Source organism: Hermetia illucens, chromosome 2 (assembly GCF_905115235.1).
Source record: "Hermetia illucens chromosome 2, iHerIll2.2.curated.20191125, whole genome shotgun sequence".
NCBI classification, from domain to species: Eukaryota; Metazoa; Arthropoda; class Insecta; order Diptera; family Stratiomyidae; genus Hermetia; species Hermetia illucens.
Genome location: NC_051850.1, coordinates 28,491,104 through 28,516,538, shown reverse-complemented (window position 1 = coordinate 28,516,538; position 25,435 = coordinate 28,491,104). Strand labels below are relative to the sequence as shown.

At 42.4% G+C, this 25,435-nt stretch overlaps 1 protein-coding gene across 11 annotated transcripts in view; it reads left to right on the top strand.

Moving 5' to 3' along the window:
• Positions 1 to 25,435, top strand: part of LOC119649845 (fat-like cadherin-related tumor suppressor homolog) — a 396,664-nt gene that overhangs the window by 32,760 nt on the left and 338,469 nt on the right. The window contains exon 1 of one of the 11 annotated variants that reach the window (XM_038052191.1): positions 20,223 to 20,240. The exons of the other annotated variants lie outside the window; for them this stretch is intronic. The gene's annotated coding sequence lies outside the window, so the exon portion shown is untranslated. Of the gene's footprint in view, positions 1 to 20,222; positions 20,241 to 25,435 lie in introns of those variants that run through there. 11 annotated transcript variants of the gene reach the window in all.

Here is a 25,435-nt window from a genome sequence, read left to right as displayed (position 1 = left end):
TGTCTGTTTAGAACCAGCTAAAATTATTACCCCCACTCAGGGCAGCTAAGGCCAAAATTTGATAGTGTCATTGATATGATCCAATAATGCTGCTACCAGGAAAGAGGTGAAGTAGCGTCTGAAGAGTTACCTTTGCTGGGGATGAAATTGTCAGCAATCTGTTTAATCTCATTATTTCGTACTAAAAGGGGCAAATATCGAAATCTTTTTAAATGGCAAAATGAGAACTCGAAATGTCAACATGAGAACACGAGCAAGATATGCGAGTTTCGGGTCTATACAATTTTAATTTTCACTCACCCAAACACTTGTCCGATCAGGTTGCGACTAAGTCTCAAGATATCTTAAGTATTTTCAACAATTCTGGGTGTATTTATTATGGGTTTTATGCTTTGACCTAAGAGCCAAAATCCAGATTGTGGTTTAACTTTTCCTTTTCATAATTTTATTTAGTCTGTTAGATAAGATAAGCCTCTGTAACGAATCTGAAATCTTAGGATAGTTGAAACGCTATCTCTGATACCTTGGTCAATTAGCTCTTACAAAAGTCGTGGATTCTGTCGCTAGCTTTGTTGTTAGTTTGTCAAAAAGGATTCGCATTAGTCGCTCAATATTTTATTCCAAGGTTTGCTCTACAAAGACTTACTCAAAGCGGGAGCTCACCCAGCTTCTTCTCTCATAAAACAAGTACAAATACTGGATATTCATCTTTCTCTGTAAAGTAGATTTCTTTCTGCTTTTCCTAATCAATTTAAGAAAATCGTTGTTATTTTTGTGGCTTTGAGACTTTAGCCTCCGGCGGTGATTGGGTAAGTATTGGTTAATGAATTGTGGTCAACAACTTGTGAAATATGTTAGGGAAGTACTTGTTGATTTTCTGATGCCTCATCTTATCAAATTCCAGATGGGCGGAGGGTTCGAGGCGGATTAAATTCTGTACATAACTTCAAATGATCCACAGGGTGTTGGTATGGTGTAGAATCCGGGACGGAAGCGAGTCTCTTCCCTGCTGACTAAGATTTCTTGGTGAAAGGACATGCAGCCCTGGATTATTTTGTCTAAAATTGGTGGACAGAGAACGCTCAATTGCACTTATAGTTATCAGAGTCAAGGCGACTGCCTCTCTTCGGTCCTGGCAGGGTCACACTCTTGAGTCCTTGAAAAAGATATGAAATCATCAACATATAGACTGTTACTTCAGGCAACCAATCTTGACTTCTGAAAAATTCCGTACGGGTGCCCAATGATTACGGTCGTCTGGTCACGTTTGGCTACTTTGCAGACTAGTCATGTCAAGGGTAACTAAGTAGCAACCGACCCCGTGCAAAGAGGGTCTTTATCTGTCACTATGACTGAGATGGTTGGAACGTCAGTTTCACAATCCCGACGTGGTGTCCCGAGTTCGGCTATAGTCATGGATGTTTGTAATAGTCTGAAAGAGATAGTGTGATGGATCTACTAAACGCCTCAGTGGTAGAACTAGCGTTCATCCTTTTGTAAAAAAATCTATCCCTATTTTCCAGAATCTATGAACAATGAAGGCAATTTCATCTGGCTTTTAATTTTGAAAGTCCAGCGAAAAACTACAGGTTTTAATGCAATATCTGAGGCGTCCTGTTTTCCTTTCTTTCTTTACATTTTATCTATTATTAGATCATTTGAAGCCTCCCACAAGGTGCTTTTAGTAAGGGAGCTTCTCACATTTTGTAGGCTTGAATACCGATACGAGAAAGCTTGTCCAAAGATGCGTCCCAATAAATTCAATGATGAGAATGTATCAAGCGACGGAGTAATTTATCGTAGGTGTTCCCTCGTATTGGTCGCGAATGTTAGCATTTATAAAATAGCTAAATTCTGTATTGTAAGGGCATGTTGGCTTCGTCTTACATCTTTGCTGCGGTCCTTTTGGTATGATTGTGGTTTTGTCACCCACCGAATCTTAGATGTGAGATTTTTCGAAGTGAAATTATTTGATAGCTGGAGGATCGTCTACACCATCCACTTTTTTGATGTGGTAAGTCTGCGGAGTTGAACTTAGGTATGGATCCGATAAGTCTGCGGAGTTGCACTTAGGTACGGACAAATCAGTCTATCCCTTTCGGTTATTAGGTAACAACTTCGAAATAATCCTTTGACTGTCTATGATTAGTACACCACATAGCCTTTAGCCTCAGCAGAAATGAAACTTGGCATTTGGAAGATGCCTGCAGGATCTGGAGATGCCCAATTCTTAAAATGAGAAAGGGATGTCTTTATGTCGTTGTCTTCCCTCGAGTTTTTCGTACTTTTTGGACTTTTCTAAGTCGCAGTTGGTCCCTTTATTTTTGTCATTAAATTGGTTTTGCGCGTAAGGCATTTCGATCGCTCGATTGTTAGGTTAATTTTCGTCTTTTCTTATGCCAATTATAGTCAAAAAATTAAGCCACGAGATGGTTTCAGAAATGACGTGTGAGAAGCTGGAATTAATGCCTCTCACACGTCAAGGACCGCGACCTTATCTCCAAATTAGTTAGCGCAATAACATGTGACCCCTTACTTAACGGCTGTACTCTGCAATTGTAACGGAACTGGCAAACAGTAATTTTGAATCGCTATTGTCACCTTAACGTGGTTGGGGAACTGTCTTCCCGCAGAGTACTTTCTGGTATGGGATAAAAGGGGGCCTCAGAGAGTATATCGTCACGGACAGTATCATAAGGCTCGGCACTAATCCTTCTGCTGAATATGGTAGGTAAAAAATAGAATATTTCCGCTTCTCGTGCCGGAAGAGGCTGTGATTGTCGGCTTTCCGGCTGATTTCTTCTTGGTTTTCACAACGAAATATCTAGTATAGTGCTTTACGCTACAAAGGCCGTCAGAGTGATCCACGTCCGAGCGAGCTGATCTGGCATTGATCACGAACTATAGAGAAAAAAACACCACCGTAGTTGAAATTGGAGGCTAAGCTGTCGTCCCGAAGCCAACCAACAAACCTGTGATGATAGGTGCCAAACAAAATAAAAATGAGTTCTCAAAGGGTCTGCGGATGCATAAGTTCATTCTTGTCAACCAATGGTGAATTGGATTTTTAAATTGCTTCACATATTTGCGAGTTTGACAGAGCAAAATGGCGCAACCGATCACGTCAAGCCGACCTCGCAAGTTGAACCGGACAATTGCTAACGAAAAATATGAAAATTAGGGAATAGCTCACGCGGGTATACAGGAGACGAACGATTATACTACTTAGTTTTTCTCTGAACACTGTGATTGCAATAGACAGTGCCTTCACAATTTTTAATTGGATGATTGTCTGAATTGCCTTGGGTGCGGTAACATATCAGAGGATCCAGAGGACACTATGTTTCTCTGCTCGAGATTCACTGCGAGAAGAATAAGTCTGAGTGAGGTGCTGAAGACGAACGAGAGTGTAATTGGAGAGGTCTGTGAATCAAAGGAGGACTGGAATACATTTGTCTTTGCAACAAGCTGCTAAACTAGGAGAAGAGGAGTTGGTAAAGCTAGAAGGATTAGGGTTTAAAAGTAAATCCGTCTCGCGAAGAAATACTTAAATGAGATCATGAGATCCGTTCTAGCTATCTTTACGGACCACCAGATGCGACAGTTTCGTTTGTTGCATACCCAAGTGCAAGAAAATAAAGACATTCTCGACTGCGGTGGCGAAATTATTAATCTTGCACACAGTAGCACGATTTCGAGCCTTTATTTCACTAACTTGTTCGAAGTAACTTATTTTGTTTAATAGAAAACACTATAGCTGTGCCAGAAGGCACTTCATACTGGCCAAAAGCAATACGAACTTTACGTACTATTTCCTTGATTTATTATCATTTCGTTGTGCATTTTTACTATTCCCATTTGATCGTATGGTCATGCGTCAATCTATGCCTAAGAACCTCCTAACTTATGCTTGTCAAATGCCACAGTAGTGACAGTTGTATGTTGACGGTCCAAAAATGACGCCAAATTAAAAATGAAATATTTTGTTAGTAGCTGGATAGGTAGTAAAGGTATTCTACCGAAGAGTAATCGTTTTGAAAACATATGCGTTCTCAGCTGCAGAACTAGAAAGAACATTGAATAGAAAATGGATGACCAACGGTTCTGTTCAGGACAGTGGGAATTCTTTAGATTCTGCCTATGTCCTCGAAGCTGGGCCGAAGCAATTTTTTGAGAACTGAGGGAATTCTGACTCCCCATCCCGTTGAAGATGAGCTTGACCAGTAAGGGAGCAAATAGCACCTTGCAGCTATTTTCGGTTATGCTGCTCCCAAGGCAAGTTTGAGGTAGTGTCTGATGAGCTATTTCTGCCCTCGACGTAATCGGCAGTCTTTCAAAAAATGTTCTGTGCTCAGATCGAAAAGAGGGATCCACGCACCCAAAAAAGTCGGAGGAAGTTTCTCTCCAATTGATCCGACCAACCATCAAGTGGATAAGGATTGAGAGATACCCTGAAAATGCAGGGATTATACCAATAGTAAATAACGTACATTGCCTGAATTTAGTGGGGTGGGGCGGTTTGCAGTAGTTCCTTTGTAGAATATACTCGTGTGTAGTATCAAATGAAAAGTCTAAATCTATATTTTATAGAAACGCTGGCCTTACTTTTGCCACTGGTTGAGATTATTGGGAGCGAAGGTCCGAAAGATTCAAACCTTAAAGAGTAAAAGGTTTGTTACCGGAAAATTCCTGTATATAAAGCCTAAGCTTGGTAATCAAGATATTAATTATAATTGCCTCGAAATAACTCAATTATGCTCAACGCGGGGAAGGAAATCTGATCGCTGTCATCCTCCAAATGTGTCCAAATCATTCTTTTGCGATATTGACACATAGCATGATTGAATGATTAATAATTTCTATGTTAATCACGTTTTTAATTGGCTGGCAATTGGTTTCTTAAAATAGTTATTAATTCGAACATTTGAACACTAAACACGTTGTCAATTCACTAGATTAATGAATAAATCTTTTCACATCACAAACGTACATACTTATCCCGAACTTTTCACTGCTCAATCCATACCCCCTGTCAGTTTTCCGATTTTCTTAATTGCTTAATCGTCTTGACCAGGCATGGTCCCCATTTTAACAGATCCCCATGCATTCCGGTACGGGTTGATGGCATGATTCTGCGTAAACCTAAGAAAAGTATAAAATCCACTGAACAACTTGACTTGGGCATACACAACAAACCAGCCATGACACGAACGAGTTTCGAAATTGGTCGGACCCCTGTTGTGGGGGGCCAGCTGGTCTTTATCAATGTCTCCGAGTCCATAGCACAACTGAGCCTTCATTCTCTTTGGTGGAATTTCGTGTGTCAGTTTATAATCGTTTAATTTCTTTTTGGGAGAACTCGGAAAACACATACAAGTTCTCTGGACGTGGATGTTTCAGACATGGTCGGACATTTATTTTAACCCGTAATTTTGGACATGAACAACATCTAGCCATGCATCAAGGGCCGTTTGGCTGAAGTGGTGTTGCATGGAGACCTGACCCAAGTAATTCAAGGTTTCGTTTTGTAACTTTGTAATTATTCTCCGGCATAGTAGCGGCAACGGGAAACGTGCCTTTGTAATGAGCATTTACAAACAAAACGCAACATAAAACCCCAAAAAGCCAGAGACGAGAGCAATTATACTTCAAGTGCCATTTTCTCATAATTACACTTTTAGTGAAAAATGTGGCGGTATCAACTTTGTGGTGGTTTTTTGCTTATTCCGAGAAGCGACAAGGAAATCGTTTCCTGGGGTTAATTTAATCATGGGCTCAGTCAGCGTGCAATGTTGAAACTGAAGGCAAAAATCAACAAACCAAGATCGACTTTAGGAAGAAATACTCCAAATGATGCATTCGGAAAATATTCCCAGCACTTCATTTTGTATTCAAGGATTGATAAGGTAATTTCAATTAATTGGTTTAATACTTCCATCACCCTGGCGCACACCAGTTGTTGAAAAATGAATGTTCAGTGGAATGAGTCGGTACATCTACTGATTAAAGAGGAGATGATAGCCATGGATGTCTTTTCAAGGAAACAAAGTGGAAGCAAATTCAGATAATGGTTGGGGCCTTCGTAATTGCAAACGAACTGTTAATTACATGTATTTGCATTAATGTTTGGAATGAATATCGACCCAGTGATGGATGCAAAACATTTAACAGAAACTGGGGAAGTGTTACTTTCTGTCCTTTCAACAAGCAGGCTGCTTTCGAGCATGCAAAGCAGGAGCCGGAATATCAACAACGTTGACAGGGCTCTGTACCAAAGTCATTTTGACTGATATGCCAGTGTCATCCTTTTTTCGTTGGGTTAAAGACGCTTCGGGCCTTGGCTTCGCGAAAACATTACAATCAGTCCTGTCGGTTCGATGATCACACCAACCAATTCCTTAATAATGACACGCTGTCATCGTTGCCTGAATTATAACACCACTTTGTTGCTTTTCCCACCGGTCTAGAAACATCGGTTTTCCCTCATCTTTCCGAATGTTGTAAAGTTGCTCATTCGTCGAACACGACTAGCTCAGAAAAGCTTTCGCAATTTTATCACCTAACGGACCTCCAAAGTCATCTAATGTATCATCCAGATCTCTGTTGTACTTGATTTGCTATTCGTCGTCAATTCGAACTGATTTCAAAAATTTCAGTTGCAAAGGCAGATAAGCAGGACTACAAATATGTAATCTCTTCCTCCTTAACTGTAGAATACACATTTCCCTCCTCCTGAGTATAATCTAGAACAAAAGATGAATGCTACTTTCCCCGTCTCTGGCAACAGGCCCTTATCATTGCTATCCTCAAGAGCGGAGACCCTTCCCTTGCTGTGAACTACTGCCCCATTTCTCTTCTCTCCTCTTGCTCCAAAATCCTGCAAAGATACCTCAACGACTGGTTGACCACGCACTTCAGTCACCTCATTGTCAAAGAGCAGCATGGTTTCGTGAAACATAGATCAACGGCTTCAAACCTTCTGGTCTTTACCAAATGTTGAATCCACGACAGGAGGTACATGCTATTTATACCGATTTCTCCAAAGCCTTTGATACCATTGACCATAACATTCTCCTCTCTAAACTTTCATTACTAGACTTCCCTCCCTCAGTCATCTCCTGGCTTTCCTCCTATCTCTCATACCGTTCCTGCAAAGTTTCTTTTCATGGTTACTCATCTCGTTCCTTCTCTCCTTCTTCTGGTGTTTCCCAAGGCTCTCTACTTGGCCCGCTACTCTCCTGTTTTTTTATCAATGACTTCGCCTCCATCCTCACCTGCCCGTATTTGCTTTACGCAGACGACTTTACATTGTTTGCCTCTGTTTCATCTCCGTTGGACTATGCTCTCTTACAGTCCAACCTTGATAATTTAATCCTGCGTTGTTCGGTCAACAAGCTAACACTAAATGTCTACAAATGCCACTGGATGCGTTATTCCCTTAAACCAACATCCAACATCCTTTTCCTATTCTCTCAGCGGACAACCCCTTTCACTACTGACCTCCTTCAAAGACCTGGGTGTAATATTGGACGACAAACTTCGTTTGAATTCCCATTTCGTTGACATCATCAATAGAGCTTCCAAAATGTCTGGATTTATCCTACGTTCCTCCTCCGACTTTACCTCAATCCAGCCCTCCTTAACACTTTTCAATTCGCTTATCAGAAACATCCTTGAATATTACTGTGTCGTCTGGTCCCCTTTCCGCATCCGTGACTGCCGCGCTCTTGAAGTTGTACAACGCAAATTAACCCGGACCCTCTTTTACAAAAAGAAAAAAGAACCTTCCACGGGTTGGCTATCCGTCACGACTCCGCACCCTCAATCTCCCCTCCCTACAGCAACGCCGTATCTTCCTTGGTATGTGTACTCTTTTCAAACTCTGCAATTGTCTGATGGATTGCGCTGCCAACTCGGATATTACTTTCCATATCGCCTCGTCTTATATCACACGTAGTGCGAAGATTTTTGATGTACCCTTCGCGGAGCTCAAGATTTACTTCCACTCTCCGATCCCGAAGCTATGCCGGTCCTACAATGCCTTACGTCTTGGGTCCTTTGACTCTATTTCCCTCTCTAGCTTTAAGCATAGATGCAGGGGATGGTCCGGGTTAACTATGATCAACCACAAGGGTAGTGTTATCAATGACAGTGGCGAAAGTTGATCGTGCAAGTACACCAGCTTCCAACGCTTTGCTCCACGTCTCAGTCAACGGGCACTCTACGCCAACGGCCGATTGAGCGATGCCGATAATGAATGGGGGTCTAAAATACACAAAAACATAAGGGTTTTCGCCAATAAACCGATTTTGGAAACCCTGGCTCACTCTACCTTGAATAGGAATCCCCATTTCCCGGCAGTACTTTCTACTGGTCCTGGGAGCTTTATCAATCTCATGGAGGAGCCAGCCGACTGAACCATTGCGACGCTCTCAACGAGCGATTTCAGTACCGATTGTTTTACATGAATTTATGGGAGAAGCCGTCAACTATCGGGTATAGAGGGGTCAAAGCCTCTGTTAAAGTGGTTCTTTAGTGAAGTTAGACTTAGGTGTTAGCAGACCTCCACGGTCAACTTTTGTTAGTCTTGTGTTTTATAGGTCTACCCTTATTTATTCATTGGGGTGATCCCTGCACATCTGGTCCTGACGGCTGGGTGAAGGGTGTATAGCGTTGAGACCTGGATAAGTAAATGCTTCGATAGGTGCAACTTCCATGTCTGAAAACTATCTCTCTCAAAAAATTACAGAATTAAGTCTCTTCTCGCATTCCGAGGAAAGCAATTTGCGCTGAATTTGTCAGCAATATCTGTAGTTTTCACCAAAAATTCTTAGTTTATTATCATCATTATCAGCAACGGCGCAACAACTGGTATTCGGTCCAGGTCTGCCTTAACAAGGAACTCCAGACACCTAGGTTTTGCGTCAGGGTCCACCAATTCCATATCCCTAAAAGCTGGCGTCCTGACCTACGCCATCTCAGGCAGGATCTGTCTCGTGTCTTTGTTCTACCATAGACATTACCCTTATAGACTTTCCGGGCTGGATCATCCTCATTCATACGGATTAGGTTACCCGCCCACCGGAACGTGTTCAGCTGGATTTTATCCACAAAAAGACGGTCATGGTGTCACTCATAGATTTCGTCGTTAAGAAGGGTATGGAATCATCCATCCTTATGTAGGGGACTAAAAATTCACAGTTTTTTTGCTAAGAACCCAAGTCTCCGAGGAATACATAACGACTGGCAACATCATTGTTTTGTACAATGAGAGCTTCGAGGCTATGGTGAGACGTTTCGAGCGGAACAGTTTTTGTAAGCTGAGATAGGTTCTGTTAGCAGCCGAGAACCCGGCGCTGATTTATTATCAACTTCATTAATTCCATCCCCTCTTCCTCTTATTACTGAAGTCATCTATTCACATTTGAATAGAAATGATTTGATAGTAAAGAGTAAAATATTCATTTACCAAAAGTTGGTCATCAGTTTGGTCATTACACCGCTAGAGCTCTCGCTAGAAATTTACTTTTTTTTTCTATGTTTTTAATGAAGCAGCGTTCGTGTTATTTTACTGGTCATCCTTGCTGGACAAGTAGATTTAAGGTTACTTGACTTCTGGATCTTCTTATTGCCTTCTATCATTAAGGCTGGCTTAGTATGTTATGACTTTTTCAAAATTGTCTTCCTGCTTTAGGACTTTCTGTGATCCTACTCTGCGCAAATGATCTGTTGGTTTCAGGATAGGAGTCTCTTCGAGCAAAACACGAATCTCGGATGAGATTCCGACATTCCGGTAATGCCGGAGATAAAGTAAACTTTTTAGCCCTTTGCTTGACAACGAAAGTTTTAATGAAAAATTAACACTCTCAGTATTTAGAGAGCATCGAAGGCTTTTTCGAGCCACGGGCGTTCAAACTCCTCTGGTCGCACATTCATAAAATTGGCTGATTGTATTTACTATTCTCTTAACTCAGCCTGGGAGGTACTTCGGGGTTACTTTTCCTCAGTTTTCACTTTTACCAATCCATATAATTATTCTTTCGGCGCAGTTGATTCCTCTTCGGCGATTATATCTTTCTGTTTTGAATCTCCCATTGCTGAATTCTGCCTCGATAATATTGACGTTTGCGGCCTGATGGCATTGTGATCTTTTCCCAAAAAAAATTAAACCATAACATCTACCTTCCTCTTACTATCGTTTTTAACAAGTACTTGCCTGAAGGTATTTTTTTCGAATATGTAGAAGGAACTTTATATCACCCCTATGACACTGCAAACTACAGCCCTATATCTATCTTTTCTTCCTTCCTTGAGAGGTATTTAAACCGCCGCCATTCGTCTCTTTCGGCCATCTCGCGCTCCTCACAACGCAATAATAGCATAACTTGACCAAATACTGGGGGTTTTGGGGGTTGCTAGTCCGAGAAATTGAATCTTCAGCGACTTTAATAGTAAAGGCAACAAATGGGTCGGCGTCCTGTTCAAGACTTTCATGAAAGTTTTAAAATGTGCATTTCCTAATGGAGAGGTTCAATCTCTGGATTTGCTCCAACTATGTGAACATTAGATTTTCCGAAGTCGACTGGTATGAGCACTACATTTACAGACAGTTGTTTTCACAATCCAACAAGGCGCAAGCTTCCGAGGGTGTTTTCAGAGACTAGATGATGATCTGTCAGGGTGGTTTTTGAAAGCCTGCGAGGAAGATCAGCTTTCGAACGTGCTGTTAAGAAGCTGTGATCTCAAAAGTGTGGCAATAAGGAAGGCAGCACGAATACACTCCAGTAATTAGTCAAAATATTGGCGAGATCAAGTAGCTATGGGATATCTACTTAACAGTAAGGACATTTTCTCAATGAGCCAAAGGGAGGCCGGCGAGAGACAGAAAGCTTACATGGATCTCTGGAGGAGTGTCGAGCTCTAGTAGCTGTGAATGCTTTAAAGCGCTTAAATTGGAAGAAGATTTAAATCCCTCAGTGACAGTGTAAATGGAGGACATCAACACCATAGTTGCGTTGCCTCCATTTTCTTGTTAATATAGTGAGGATCCTTTCCTTACGGAACACGATGTCATTTCTCCTCTGTTCCATAGGTGTGACAACGTTAATAAATTTTCCCTATTCAAATATCTTCGCGAACGAGGCCTAGATTGTGGCTACCAGCAGATGTCATTTCCTGGCATATCATTTCCGTGGACAAGGCACAACATATGAGGCTTGCGATATCTTTGACTGGAATAGTCCCCTTCACTGCCTTGGGCTGAGAGGTAGTGATGGGAGGAAGGTTAAATTGCCTTACCCTTTAGTAGCTTACAGGGTATGCGAGGCAACTGGCGTCATTGCAGCAATTATTCTGATTAATCTTCTGATAATCAACGAGCATTGATTTTACGTGCGAAAAATAGTGAATCCTTTAAAGAAGGAAACGCGTTGAGAAACCCGAAGCGGAATTTTTCAGGTATGTGAGGTTTTGTGTTTTTCTTATATAAGAATATTTAAGTGGCCATTTGTTCCATTTGCACCTAGCTCGAAATTGTTAATGCGTTGGCCATTGAGTGGGCAGCAGAGAGACTAACACAAGGGGGAAGCGCTTGTTAGCAGCATCCATTCAGTTGGATATAGTTCTGCTCAAAGAAGTCTATGTAAATACCTACTGGAAAGGGGGCTCGGCTCAATTGTAGATATGACAGCCCTGCGCTGGTACCTGATATGTTCTGGCAAGCTAGCGAGGGGGCACTGGGTAATCAACTTTGAACTAGGGATGGAGACTCTGGAGACTCGCATGCTGGAAGCTAAAATCAAAATGAATGTTAGGATGATTTGCAAAACCAATGGATGAACAAACTTTCATGGAGGCTTGGCTAGAACCAAGCTCACCTTCCAGGTGAGTAAGAGAGAATGTTTTATAGAGCTTTGTTCAGAGGCGGACATCAATGGGGACGAGACGATTCAAAGGCGGCTCATCTCCGTGGATCATGTAGCTGCCCTCTTGTCAAAAATCATTCAGGGATTACTTCCTCAGCAAGAGGAGGGTAATGGCACTTTCTAGTGACTTTGGACTGTGACTTTCAGATCGGTTGTATAGGTTTCGTAAAGCCATGTCATCAAAACGGTTACTGGTTGGGCGAAAACGCAATTCACGGAAAGGATTATACCTGGAAATATTGCATGGTGGTTAGGACATGAGAATGCATTGAATCCGGCCAAATATCTGGCAACGATTGATGTTTTCGCTTATCTCGCTGCTTTTGTCAATGGTTACTGGCTACAACGGACGCTCTGGTATTATAGCGATGACGGTAATCTTCCGGTTACGGCCGCATTAGAACTGGGAGTCATATCACCCCTTCAAGCGAGCCATCAAATACTTGGGAGTGGTGATAGATGCAAAACTCAATGTTGAGCAGCACGAGAAAGCGTCCACCACGAGTATGGCTCTAGCAAGAATTATGCCGAATATAGGAGGGCTGCGGCATACTTGCGGGGTACTCATATCCAGGGTGGTGAGTTCTACCTTACTGTATGCGGTCCCAGTTCCACATAAACTGATTGCGGTCTATAGAAGTACAGCCCTAAGGGTGTGCTCTGCCTTCAGGATCGTCGCAGATGAAGCGGCGTTTGTCATCTCAGGAATGATGCCGATTGACATCTTAACAGACGAGTTGATGGGCTTATATAATATCAGATTCACCTCTCCTTTATGGAGAGATCCACAAGCAGATGGTAACAGCGGTGGGACCAGTCAGAAAACGTTTGTTGGACTTATAGGCTGATCCTTTTCAGCGGAGAAAGAAAGGCTGGGGAGATCAATTAATCAATCCGCCCCAGCTCCTCATCAGCCATGAAGGATACTGTCAATACCCGTATAGGTTTAAATTGCCTCACCTCGTCAAATTGCATCCCAGAGAACCCAGCGCACATATTCTTACAATTGCTGAGGTTCATGGAAGAAAGTAGGAACTTAGAGGAAGCTCTAGGTGAAGTGCTATCTTCGGAAAATTTTGTCAGGAGAATGGTAGCTTGCCAGGATGATTGAAACGCGATCAACTTTATGATCGCAGTAATCCAGGATAAACTACGAAAAGCGGAAGAAGTCTAGAAAGCACGGTTACGAAAGCCGCGGATAGAAAAAGGAGACCTAGCTAATTGGCAAACTCCACCCCGTAAAGCGATCCCTGATGGTCGTTCGGGACAGGGGCGAAGTTCCGGGCGGTTTTAGTGAGCAAGAATCCCTTACCCTAGCGGGTCCAGGCACGAGTCTTTTGAAGATTTGGAGATCATTTGAAAAAAAGACACACAGACGCACGTACGGATAGACAGGCTGTAAACTGATTTTAATAAAGCGCAAGACAACAACGTACGGAGAAGAGTTAATGGAGAGGTGGTAACAAAGATAGGGCGCTTTACAAAATTACTGTTCGGAAATTGATCCGTTTTCCTATTGGAGATCAACTGGTGCCATCCCTCCACCATTTCATAGTGGACGGTTCTTCTTATTGCCCTGAATGTGGTAGTAAACTGAAGCTTCAGATCATGTCCGCGATTTGAGCCTGAAAGGAAGGGGTTGTCAGATGCTTTTTGAAGGTTCAAGGAAAAATCGAAAATGCGGTTGTTAAGGGGGGAGCACTCTACTCGTCGTTGCATCCGAAGATCCTAAATCCTTTTGTTCTTGCTTCACACAGAACCGAAAATTGAGAAACACTGCCGACATTCAAAGGACTCACCCAGTTCCGTTGTCGATATCCCGACTTCTACTTCCGCGACCTAACCCCACGCAATTATGCAATTTTCTGGCTACAATTCAAAATGAATTAATCGCCCATTATTGGCGTTAATTTATTACAGCAGCCAGGATAATGGAAGCAGCTTATCACCCATAGTGAACGTTGCTTGGACTTTTCCCATCAACAGTCATGTACGCAACGACATTAACGTGAGTCCTGCGGGCAATTCAGCAATTTTATTCCGTGTCGGTATGAGTAATCGCATTACAGAAAAATATAGAATTAACGTTCGCTACGTCATCAGTCATGCACGTTCTGCTCCATTAATCTAATACCCGTAACCTGAATAGTCCAGGTGTGCTCCAGAACAGTAATAAATATCCGGGCGATATCTTGATTCCCATTTTCCACTAATTTATTCTAATGACCAACCCCTCCGACCCAGTCTCGTACATTCTCATCCCCTTCGCCGACCAGAAGGAAACTCCTGAAATACATATTCATGTGTGTACGATCGATTTACTGATAAGCCCATCGGGAAGGTGCCAAAGATATAATGATAGAAATGATGCTGATAACGTAAATCTATTTGCTGTTATTTCCGTATTAGTCGAGCAAATCGAAATGTCAGGATATCATGGATATTATCGGCAGAGCAAAAAGTGAATATATCGTTTCGACCATATCGGAGTGTGTATGTGCAAAAGAACAGGACAAAGTCAGGAAAAATGCAGGAAGAAATTGAAACTATCCGATAAGGAGTAAAGTCCTTGGGATAAAAGTTTTCCTTGTCGATGGAATAGGTCGCCATTAGTGTGTTGACAATTTGAAGAATGATGGGGCTTAGTTGATCGTTAAGTGATTTCATTGAATGATAGATGAAGGAGTGAAGAATGAGAAGTTAAAGGATATTCGGTTCCGTTCAAGAGTGGTGAGGACGTGTTGATTGTAGAGCAAAGGTGGAAAGATTCGTTCCGACAAGATTTGTTGGAATTAGGACAAGATAGAATAGGGTTTTTCTCGTATCGCTAGATGTTGTCCGGTGTCATATTGAATTTCATGGAATCCTTAGATGGATAAAAATATCGGTTTCCTTTGGCCAATCCTTAGGTTACTAGAGTGTGGCCCTAGTCCCCACAGCCAAGCAACAAGGGCGCTTGTATCTTTTTCATTTCCAGCTGAAGCCAATTAGCCGAATAATTTCGGTACATTAGCGCTTCTGGCCCATTGATTCCGGTTTCGTGTAATCATCGCAGCCTATACCCTAATAATATAAGAATCTGATAGACATATCTGTATATCTACATCTGAAGATTCCAATGCACTTCCATACAGACATATTTTATATTTCTGGCTTCTGTTCTTTATGACCGGTTACCGGTCTACCTTTTTTCTGTTTAGCACTCATGCCGCCGTGAACCATCTTTAATTACACATATTTGAACTCTCAAGAACCTCACATTTCCAGTCCTCCCGGCTGGGAAAGAAGAAGGCGACGACGACACCGATGGCTGCATGATCCAGTCGTCTGGGAATGCTATTATTATATTGGAGAAGAAGAAGTTGGATACAAACCGCGAAGGGCAAGATATTCCATACCCCATTCCTTCTTTCGGAACGCCAGACCTATGGGATTCCTTCCATGTTTTTGTTAGGCTTCTTCGTAATACGTGCAAGTCAGGTCAAAGGCGGTACACATGCAGACATGTCTCATATGTAGATACTTTGTGCATTTTCAAAAGATAGAGTTGCCACTGATAAACAAAGTCAGTCAAGTCGGACCTCTGAACGGGAAATATAAATATTAAATAAGACTAAAAATAGACTGCAAAAGAAGCAAAGGTAACAAAGCTTGCTGGGTCTTTGTGCATTCTAAGTTATTTCCAGAAATACATAGCCGGGAAAGACGGAATAAGATAACAATTATGCAGAATAATTTATGATAGAATATGGTACACTATTTCGATGCATAATGGAATGATTTTATCAGTTTTTTATGCAGATAAAATAGTTGAGTTCACACAGTTGGGGCCTCACTTTCCTTCCATGTTAATTTAACAAACTCCATGTTAGAATAACATTTCAAAATATGAAGATGACGGTTGTATCGTTCAAGTACCTGAGGAGTTCACGTCATTTGAATATATTACCTTGGTAACTGTTCTAATTAATGTCTCTTTTTCAGTTCATATATAGTCCAGTGCCCTATCCAACCTGGTCCCAAGTAGGAGGAGAGACATATTATTCTAAATCATATCACCATATGGTCATCCCAAAAACAGGCATGGAGAAGCAACTGGGTAATTGAGCTGAGAATGAATACCCTAAAAGTCAAAAGCCTAATAACTTCTTACCTCATTGACAATGTTCGCTAACTATTCCCAGAAAGTTCGTTCTAGCCAAAAAGAGACTAGGAAGTGCTTTGGACAGGGCCAGACGCCATTTGGGAAAAAGAAATCAAATTTGTTATGAGAAACAAAATTCGGAGGTGATTGACCAGATGTATCATAGATCTTTGGGGTAGATATCACTCACAATTTGTGAAATTTCGAAATTTTCATACCACAAACTCCTAAGATCCTGAATGCTGGGTCAAGAGCAAGGAGGGCAGTACAGAGCTGGCTCAGATCTTCGAAGCCAACGAGTAGCATCCACGAAGGATAACAGCTTACCCAACCTGCAACTAGGAATTTCTTTGGGGTCCCCAAAGGGTTATTTACCTCGTGCCCGCAGTCTGACTAAAGCAAAGAGGCGTCTAAGGATTTTTCCCTCCACTCCGCAACTTCAGTAATGCAAATTGTAGGGTATGATGAGTCTAGCGGCATGGCCTCATCTAGGTCAGCCCCCGTGCAAACTGACGTAATCCCGTACGCATTTGCATGCGTGTGGTCCATTCTCTCGATTTGACGCAGTTGGTTAGCCTCCGCCATTTGAAGTCAGTGGCTGCTAACTAGTGCCAGTGGCACGTCAACTATGCGCACTGAAGAAGGCTAAATTTGAGCTTGACGTCCAGTCTGTTTACCGCATTCCTGCACTGTCACACTAGCGTTCCTTCACTATTCCACTAGCCTGGAATATATTACCACTAAGTGCAAAGCTCACTGTAGAGGTTCGATGAGCCTATTCCAGCAGCCGACCGTTGCTTCACTGTTTGCTTCGCCCACATCTTGTTATTTTAAGGCCACATTCTCTCGACTTAATGCAGGTGGTGAGCCTTTGCCATCTGAAGTCAGCGGCTATTAAGTAGTGTCAGTTGATTCCACCAATAACAGTCGCCAGCGGAACGTCGACTGTGGTCAATGAGGGACTTTCAACAGCAGGGCCAAGAGGTTAACTTTGAGCTTGCCGTGCAGTCTATTCATTGCAATGCTGCACTATCCCACCAGTGTTCCTGCACTGTTCTTCTAGCCTGGAGGATGTTACCAATGACTTGTCACTTGACTGTCGGCGAGGAAAACTACATTAGGTTTGGAATTCGGATTATACTCCAAACATCGACAAGTCTCCAATATCGCCAGTCCCTCCTCTTGGAATAAACAGGCAAACTCTGGTAGACCCTACGAATTTCCAAGAAAATTCTGGCACAGCTCTATAGACCATCTTTGATCTGTCGGTGAAGAGTTCTATGTCATAACTTTGCAACATATCGTCGGTCTTTCGTTCTCCATTGGTTGGAAAGGTCATAGCACAATTCTTCTTGACCCCCCGCGCCACTTTGCCCTACTGAAATTACTATCCGCCAGCTTCACTCGGAAGTGACTCCTGGCCACGTTCCTGTAGAGATTCGCAGTGCCTGCCTCGGCAACCGACCATTGCTTGATCACTGTTTGCTTGGCGTTCGACCTCATCCTGAGATGAACTGCACCTGAAGGCAATACGTTTCGCAGGTGTTTCTTATTGTGTCCATCGGCAACTGCCAGTTATTTAACGGTATTCTTTTTATCCCCTTTCTCCAACCGACAGTATCGGCTTGTTTATTCTTCGCAATTTTGCCTAGAAGATGGGTGGCCTTCTGATACAGGCCCTTGGACAGGATCACAGGATCACAGGATTGTACTGCCTTCGACAACTACTGTCTCCTGGCGATGGTGCGCCTGGTGTCTGTCATCGTTAGTTTTTATTTTTCTTCTGTAAAATTTGGTCCATGTCTTATTCGCACGAGTAATTTGAGAAAAATGTTCACCGTCGCTAGCCCTGCCACCAGAATAAGAGTCTTACTTGAAGGTGAAGGTACTCAAGCTATTCACAGTTCGTATTAGAAACTAAGTCCCCATTCGCCAAGCAGTTTTCGGAGTACGCTGCTTCACCTTGGCTTGGCGTCACGTTTGCACCTTTTCCAGTGCAGCAAGGACGATCCCCGGGTTGTAGGTTTGGTTCAACCTGTGCGAGATATACTTGCTCCTAAAAGATAATCAGCAAGCAAAAAAATCCTCGTCGGTTGGATGAACCTACTGCTAGTCCGCCCTTGAAACTTTTGGAAATAAGAGGAAGGCATAACGCATTAAAAGAGCCTACGTACTTTCTTTGCTGCATTCCAAAAATATATGCTAGCACCCTCCAGTACTCCTCAGAAGCTTGCGACTTTACAGCGGCACAGGGTGAACGTTGGTGCGAAATAGCTTCAATTGATTTTAACATTGAAATAGCTGTAGAGTCGGATTTAGATTAAAACAACGGAGGCGGCTTTAGTGACGTCAACTTGCTGAGTGAATCAAGGTTGGAAATAACGGCTCTAAAAGCAGCGCTACCCAGTTTCCTAAATGGTGTATGACATTTTGTCCGCTAATACAAACGTAAACATTGTGATGAGCTGTTAGACTGAGAACCTTGCTATTGCTGGCGTTCACCTTACAGTACAATAATCGATCTGCTCGGTCTTTCATGACTGATTCAAACAGATGAACCGAATTGTCATTTTTCCCTAAGCATTCCAGCTCCAGCTCGGCTTTAGAACAGGAAAATTCACGCTGGATGCTGTCATGGAAGTTGTGGATGCAGGTCATCGGCCTGGGGTGTACAACCGTCAATCTCAAGGGGTGGTGCTCCTCATAACGCTTGGTGCTCAAAATTACTTCAATTCCGTAAGGTAAACAGATATGCCAGACAAACTAGAAAATTCTTTGCATGTATTAGGCTACCTCTTTTGAATATTGAGGGATTATCACGTCGAAAGCAGCACAATGTATAGGTGGTAAGAGTCGACACGCCTGGAAAGTCGCTGGACCTTCTGTTCAAGAGGCGCAAAGTAGACGGCATATTGTTGCAGCAGGTCAGGTGGACGACTGTCAACGGTTTCAGAAAAGAACAAAAGTAGTCACCGGCCGTATACGCTGGATGAGTCGCAATTCTCTTAGGAAACCAAGTCAAACGGTTTATCGGCATCGGGTTGAATTACTCCTTACCTAGCTTTTTAGAGGGCAAGTTTTGCCTGCACAAGGTGCAGAAAGGGAAAAATATTGTATTCGACCGGTGCGGACATTTGATGGCAGCCGGTTCGTTGAGTACTAATCTAGCCGATTGTTATTACGGCTAGATTAGTTCACAATACTGCAAAGGCTGACTTGGCAGCCTCAAAGTTTTCTTTTTGCACTCCTGGTCCTGGAAGGTTAATGAAGGCTGACTATGGCGAAATAAAGGGATTGGTCGCATCTATCCAACGTTACACGACACGATTGTTTGCAGAGGCACTAAACGCTTAAAGATGCTTAAATTCGTAATTGAGCTTGATCTTTAGGTTCCTCCGGAGATGATGGAAACTCGTTTGGTGTAGTGTCTTACCATCTGCAAAATGCCCCTTAAACGCGAGAAAAAAACACCTATTTTTGACGTTTAATGTCACTGTAAGGGGAGATGGAGGTTGTTCACGATAATTTTGCTATAATTTCGAACTGAAAGGCTTGGAACGGTTATTAAGGCCGACCTACCAATAAGGAGGTCACGCTGTCAGTGTGGCGGGATTTCCAAGGTGTTGTGAAACGATTGCTACAAAAGAGTAGTATCGTCAGTTGGACTAACTGAATGATACAATCAAGTGTCTGGAGCTCGTCAATCGAAAACACGATGTATTCCATTCCAACCACGCGACACTATTTTCTAGTCTGCACATCCGCGAAAGGCTGCTGGAACTTCGTAAGGGTGTGTTGTTTCATCCAAGACTCAGGTCCTTACAAAACATTCGATTTTGACAATACTATAAATCGATGTCTGGTTTGGTTTCTGACTTCTAATGGGGGTCGTCGCACAAGCAGGACATTATGAAGTTTTTTTAATGGTGGCGGAAGGCCATCCCACAAAGTGGTCAAAGTGGTCAATACCTTAAATTGTATTTATATGAATATGAAATAGTCTTTTGAAAACATGGAATTCTTTTGGGATTTAATTGCTTTTGAAACATATCCATGGCTAGATTTTATGATGTTTTTCCTCGAAAATATTAATATTTAACTTTTATCTCTTTTCTTTCCAGGGTATGTCCTCCATTCTGATGCTTTGATTTGCTGCTAAGAGAGCTCTGAAGGTAGCTACACTTTTTGAATGATTTCATAAAATATTTTTCAATTACTAAATTATTTTTCGATGTTGGGCCTGCTACGCTTTTCGACTGAAGTATCTGAGGCTTATAAAGGAATGGATAAACAGAGTGGGGAGACTATTAATCTGATTAATTTAGTCCAAAAAATTAGGTGAGGGTAGTTAAAAGGCTTCTAGGAAGTTATCCGTTTAAAGTTAGGTAGTAAGCAATAAAAAAGGGAACTCAATACAGGTGAACGAATGGGGAGTTTTACATTAGAATCCGAACCACAATGACCAAGAGTTTAATGGAATTGGTTAAGTGTATTTTAGCCCGTAGTCCTGCAATGGCTCCAACAGATTCGCTTGGGTGAAAATGGGATAAGTAGTCTGTTTTCGGAGTTTTATGCCAGTTGTAATTGACACCCCACATCGCAGGAAGACCTTTTTCAGCTCGGCGTGTGCCTATGCTGTCCTCCAACCACCGATACCTAAAGATACGGGAGGTATCAAAGGAGCCTTGAATCCATGGCCCATCCGATATAGCCTGACACGGACCGGTATTTCCAGTTAAAGGTGGACGCTGATGATGTCTCTTCACTATTTTTGGTCGCTTTGGCATTAACTTCTCTATTCTTGACTGTAGACAATATGCATTAACCGAAGCATCGTTTTTTTGGGGGTGACCATGCATGCCTGCTGTGGGTACCAACTTGTCAGCCCAAAGTATTTTTCTCTAATACTGGTATGTCCCATTCTGTTGAAATTTCTCTCCAGCGAATCTGCTTTCTCTTATAGTAGAATGGTTCCTTGCCAGCAATCCTATCCCAAGGCTATTGTTCAGTGAGGGTAGTCTTACTAAACACTGATTTTCAATGACTTTCTCATAATTTTCCTGTGAGTTTGGTGGTAGTGTAATAATCACGTTAGTGTCGACTTGCTACGGTGCGTGAGGAAAGTGGAAAAGCTAGCAGCTAGCATCGTTACCGTCAAGAAGGGTGCGCCTCCCATCTTAGGTAGAGAGATGCAGTTCGTCAAAGGAAGAAACAGGCCAAGATTTTTTGTTCATGTTCAAATGCTATTTAGTCAAGACGCCAGTTAGTGATACTGCGAAAGTCATCAGGCAATTGGAACAGGCGACCATGTTGCGCTTAAAAGGAATTTCAGGGACCAGATGCTCTCGCCTAGCAGATACTGATAAACGGGCTCTTCCGGGCTGCCGTCGGGATAACAAGAAGACGGTGATGATCTGATGTTTTTTTCGGCTTAGGCGTCACAGGAGATTTACAAAATTCAGTCTTCAGATGCAATAATAGGGAAGATCGGCTGGTTGCACGTTGAATCATGCCCAATCTCTAGGCTACCTTGCAAATTGATATTAAAGTGGAATCGGAACTGATCCCCATCTGTCCGAAATTTTCGAGGCCATTAGCAGCGCGTTTTGCTGGAATTATCATCAGGCAAAAGCATCATCACTAGAAATCTCTGAAAAAATGAATCATGTCCACAGCAATGTGGGCATAAAATATTTTTATGCCAAAGTGATTTAGAAAAACTTTCAAGAGTGGAAGTTTTTATCAAATCGACATCAAATTTCATTTCATTGTCTCATTCTTAATTCCTTCCGAAATGATGAGGGTCCTTGATTTGACATTGAACATTTCGGAAAGCAAGTTTGCCATGAAGGAGTTTTCATACTTGAGCTAAGACATTGGCATCATATTAATGTGTACCGATCTTGTCAAAGTTTGGGTAATATCCGAGATTTTAACCTAATGCGGTCAAGAAATTACGGCAGTTTTCGCTATGTGCGGGTGGTGTCAACGGTTATTGCCAAACTACGTTTCTCCGACTGCAAGGCTCAGTGACATATTTCAAAGAAAGTTTTAGTTTTGTGAGGTTAAGAAAATTATTCCCTCCCTCGAAGCTTGAAGGATATGTCTTTCTTTAGATCCGCTCTATTGTGATGCAGGACAACATGACATAGGCTCAGTACTCATGCAAATGATTAAGCAGGGAGGTCAAGTTCCTATAGCACGTGCATCTGTATAACCCGACCTCAGTGAATCTGCATTGCTGCCGAGGAGAAATGCTTAGCAACAGTAGAGATGACTTGCGAAGTATGCGTAGGCCATATTTCACAAATGGATGGTGAACCAGTGAGATGTACACAGAAGACCGTGAGAGACGGTCTGATGAGAATTGAATCCACCATTTGGCATCGGAAAGGCTCATAACACCCGGGGCCCATTATATATTCACCCAGTGAGTTAGGTGCTTTGGTGAGGCCCGAAAACATTAGATCTAAATTCGGCACAACTAGTCACTTGTCAAATAAGAATAATAAAGGTAGGAGACAACAGCTTTGAGACCGTTGATAACTTTTCCTATTTAGGGCCGAAAATCACAGCTGATGACAATTACGACGATGGAATCCGCCCACGGTTGTTTGCAGCCAACAGAGCCTATTTCAGCCTACAAAAGCTGTTCCGCCGGAAAGGTCTCACCATAGGGTCAAAGCTCTTACTGTACAAGACAATGATCTTGCAAGTCCTTATATATCTTTGGAAAGCTGGGGTTCTTACCAAGAAAAATTTGCGAACTCTTGGCTGCGTTTGAGAGAAGAATCCTCCGAAGAATTTGGTCCCCTACGGTGGGCGGGTCACTTAATCGACATGGGTAAGGATGATCCAGCCCGGAAAGCCTATAAGGGCAATATCTATGTTAGAAAAAGAAGACGAGGCAGACCCTGCCTGTGATAGAGCGATGATGTAGGTTAGGACGCCAGACAGCTTTTATGGATATCGAATTGGTGGACTTCGGCGCAAAACCGGGATGTCTGGAGTTCCTTCTTAAGGCAGGTCTAGACCGGATACCGGCTGTTGCCCCGTTGATGATGATAATATAGTCATTAGGACGGTCAATCGGTGGTTGCTGCTGCTATTTATTAGAGAAATTCTATTCCCACGTGGAATTTCTCTTAGTCTCTGTACAATATTATTGCTTTGAATTTATACGCCAATTAACTTAGAGGTTATCACATATTTAAATGATGACTAGCTGCTACTAAAGCTTTGATCAAATGAACGCTAATCGACGCCTCACTTTTCAGTTCATTCCGTTGCGAAAGGAATGAGCAAAACTCGGCACTCACCCATTAAACTGCAAAGAATCGAATTCACTGGAGTTAGTTTCCTTTAGATCGCATTTTCTCAAAACCATAGAACCAAAGTTGAGAAGCTTATTGACCCCTCTTCTCCTAAGCTTATTGACCCCTCCTCTCCACCAATCTACAAACATTGTCGCCAAGAACTTACTGGGAAAAAGTTTCTCTCTTCTGGAACTTATTTTAACTTTGTTTTTTTTTCAAACCTTTGCGTTTCGCGGTCAAATCTTTAATACGGTCCACAAAGGAATATCTGGGCAGAGTTCTAGCTTCACTGGAGCGGGGAAACTTAGAAGCATTGCTGTCCCACATTCGCAAACCCGGCAATTTTATCCAGCCATTTCCTCTTTCCATTAAATTCTCTGGATCCTTTGCTAACTCCCGATAACTAACTTGTAATTTACTCTGTCGCTACTTTCTGTTGCCTCTCATCCTTTTTCTTCTCTCTCAACAGTTTGCTCCGTATTTCCTACCCCTTGTCGAGTACTTCATTGGCAACGGTAAAGCTTCACGTCACGAACGTCTTCCTAGTCCCTTTCAGATTAAATCTGGGCAGTCCACTTCCCTTCCCCTCTTCATTATTGTTAACAAGAGTCGCGAAAATGACCATTTTCCCAGCACGTGGAAAGAGATTCCGAAAATTCTGAGAATTACAGCTCAATTTCGCTCCACTGCTGCCGTTTCAAAATCTTATGAAGGTCTGTCAGTGATTGGTTGTCCGGCTGTTTTGGCCACCTCTTAGTGAAAGATAAACATGGCTTTGTAAAAAGTAGGTCCACTGCCTCCAATCTGTTCGACGTCACTAATATTGTGGGCAAATGTCTACATGGAAGGAGGGGTATACTATCTACACTGACCTCGTGCCCTTCAAGGCTCTATCTGGGCCTTTTATTATTTTTTATTCTTTATTAACGACATTCCCATTCCCCCTTATTTGCTGCCTTTCACTCTATGACAATGATCTTAAACCGTTTACCGCTAGCTGGTCGCCTATTAACTGTGTCTCACTTCAATCACGCTTAGATACTCCGGTTCACTGGTGCCCTGTTTATGGTATAGCACTAAACGTCAGAAAGTGTCCTTGCATATTTTTCAAACTTTCTATGAGTGTGATGGATTGCTCCGCGTCTAACGATATTACTGGCTGTCTTACGTCTTATAGTATACGCAACGCAGATATTTTCAACCTGCCCTTCGGGAAGCTCGAAATCTAGTTTTATTCCCCGATTTCAAGAATTTGTCGATGTTACAATGCACAACAGCTTGGCGCCTTAAATTTTGTTTTCTTTCAGCAATTTAAACAATTGCATCCCCGCTGCAATAAAAAAAGATCCGTCAGAAGGACATCGATGCTGTTTTCTGTTCGGGGATCGTTCAAGATTCGACGGTATGACCTAGGAAGCCTTCCTCTCTTCGATGTAGAATTGATCTGTTATTATCTGGTAAGCATCCTGAAAGAGAAAGTTGATAAACCTCTGAAAAAAAACAGGGCCGAATGCAACAAAATGCCAGTGACTAGGTCACATATTTAGAATAAAATGAAAACTCCATTGCTGGTTATAGTATGCAATAGACTCAACTATCCCAGGATGACTGATGATCGGGTGGGGGATGCATGCTTCCTTGAGCGGGAGTGAGGGTAGTGTGGTTGACACACACTTGGGGAAGCCAGCCTCTTCTCAGTTTCTTTTCTGAGCACTCTAGACTGGTGGCAGGGAGAGCAATAACAGCCTCCAAATGGGTTTCTCTCTGTAATATCCGGAATAGTGAAGGGTTATAATTAGCATTACGCGGTAGTCCGTGAAAAGCTCGTTTGTTCTGGCTTTTTATTCCCTAATGAAAGTAAAGTATATGCTGGCTAAGTTTCTTCAACCAAACAGGAACAGCAGAAACACTACCAGTGGAAGCCTTAGAGCACATAGCATTGAGGATTGCATAGAGATTAGACACGCTTCCCCCCACGTTGAATAATGATTAAAACTGCACAAGGCCCCAAAAGTTCTCATCAAAAAGGAATGAATACCAACTGGTCCAGC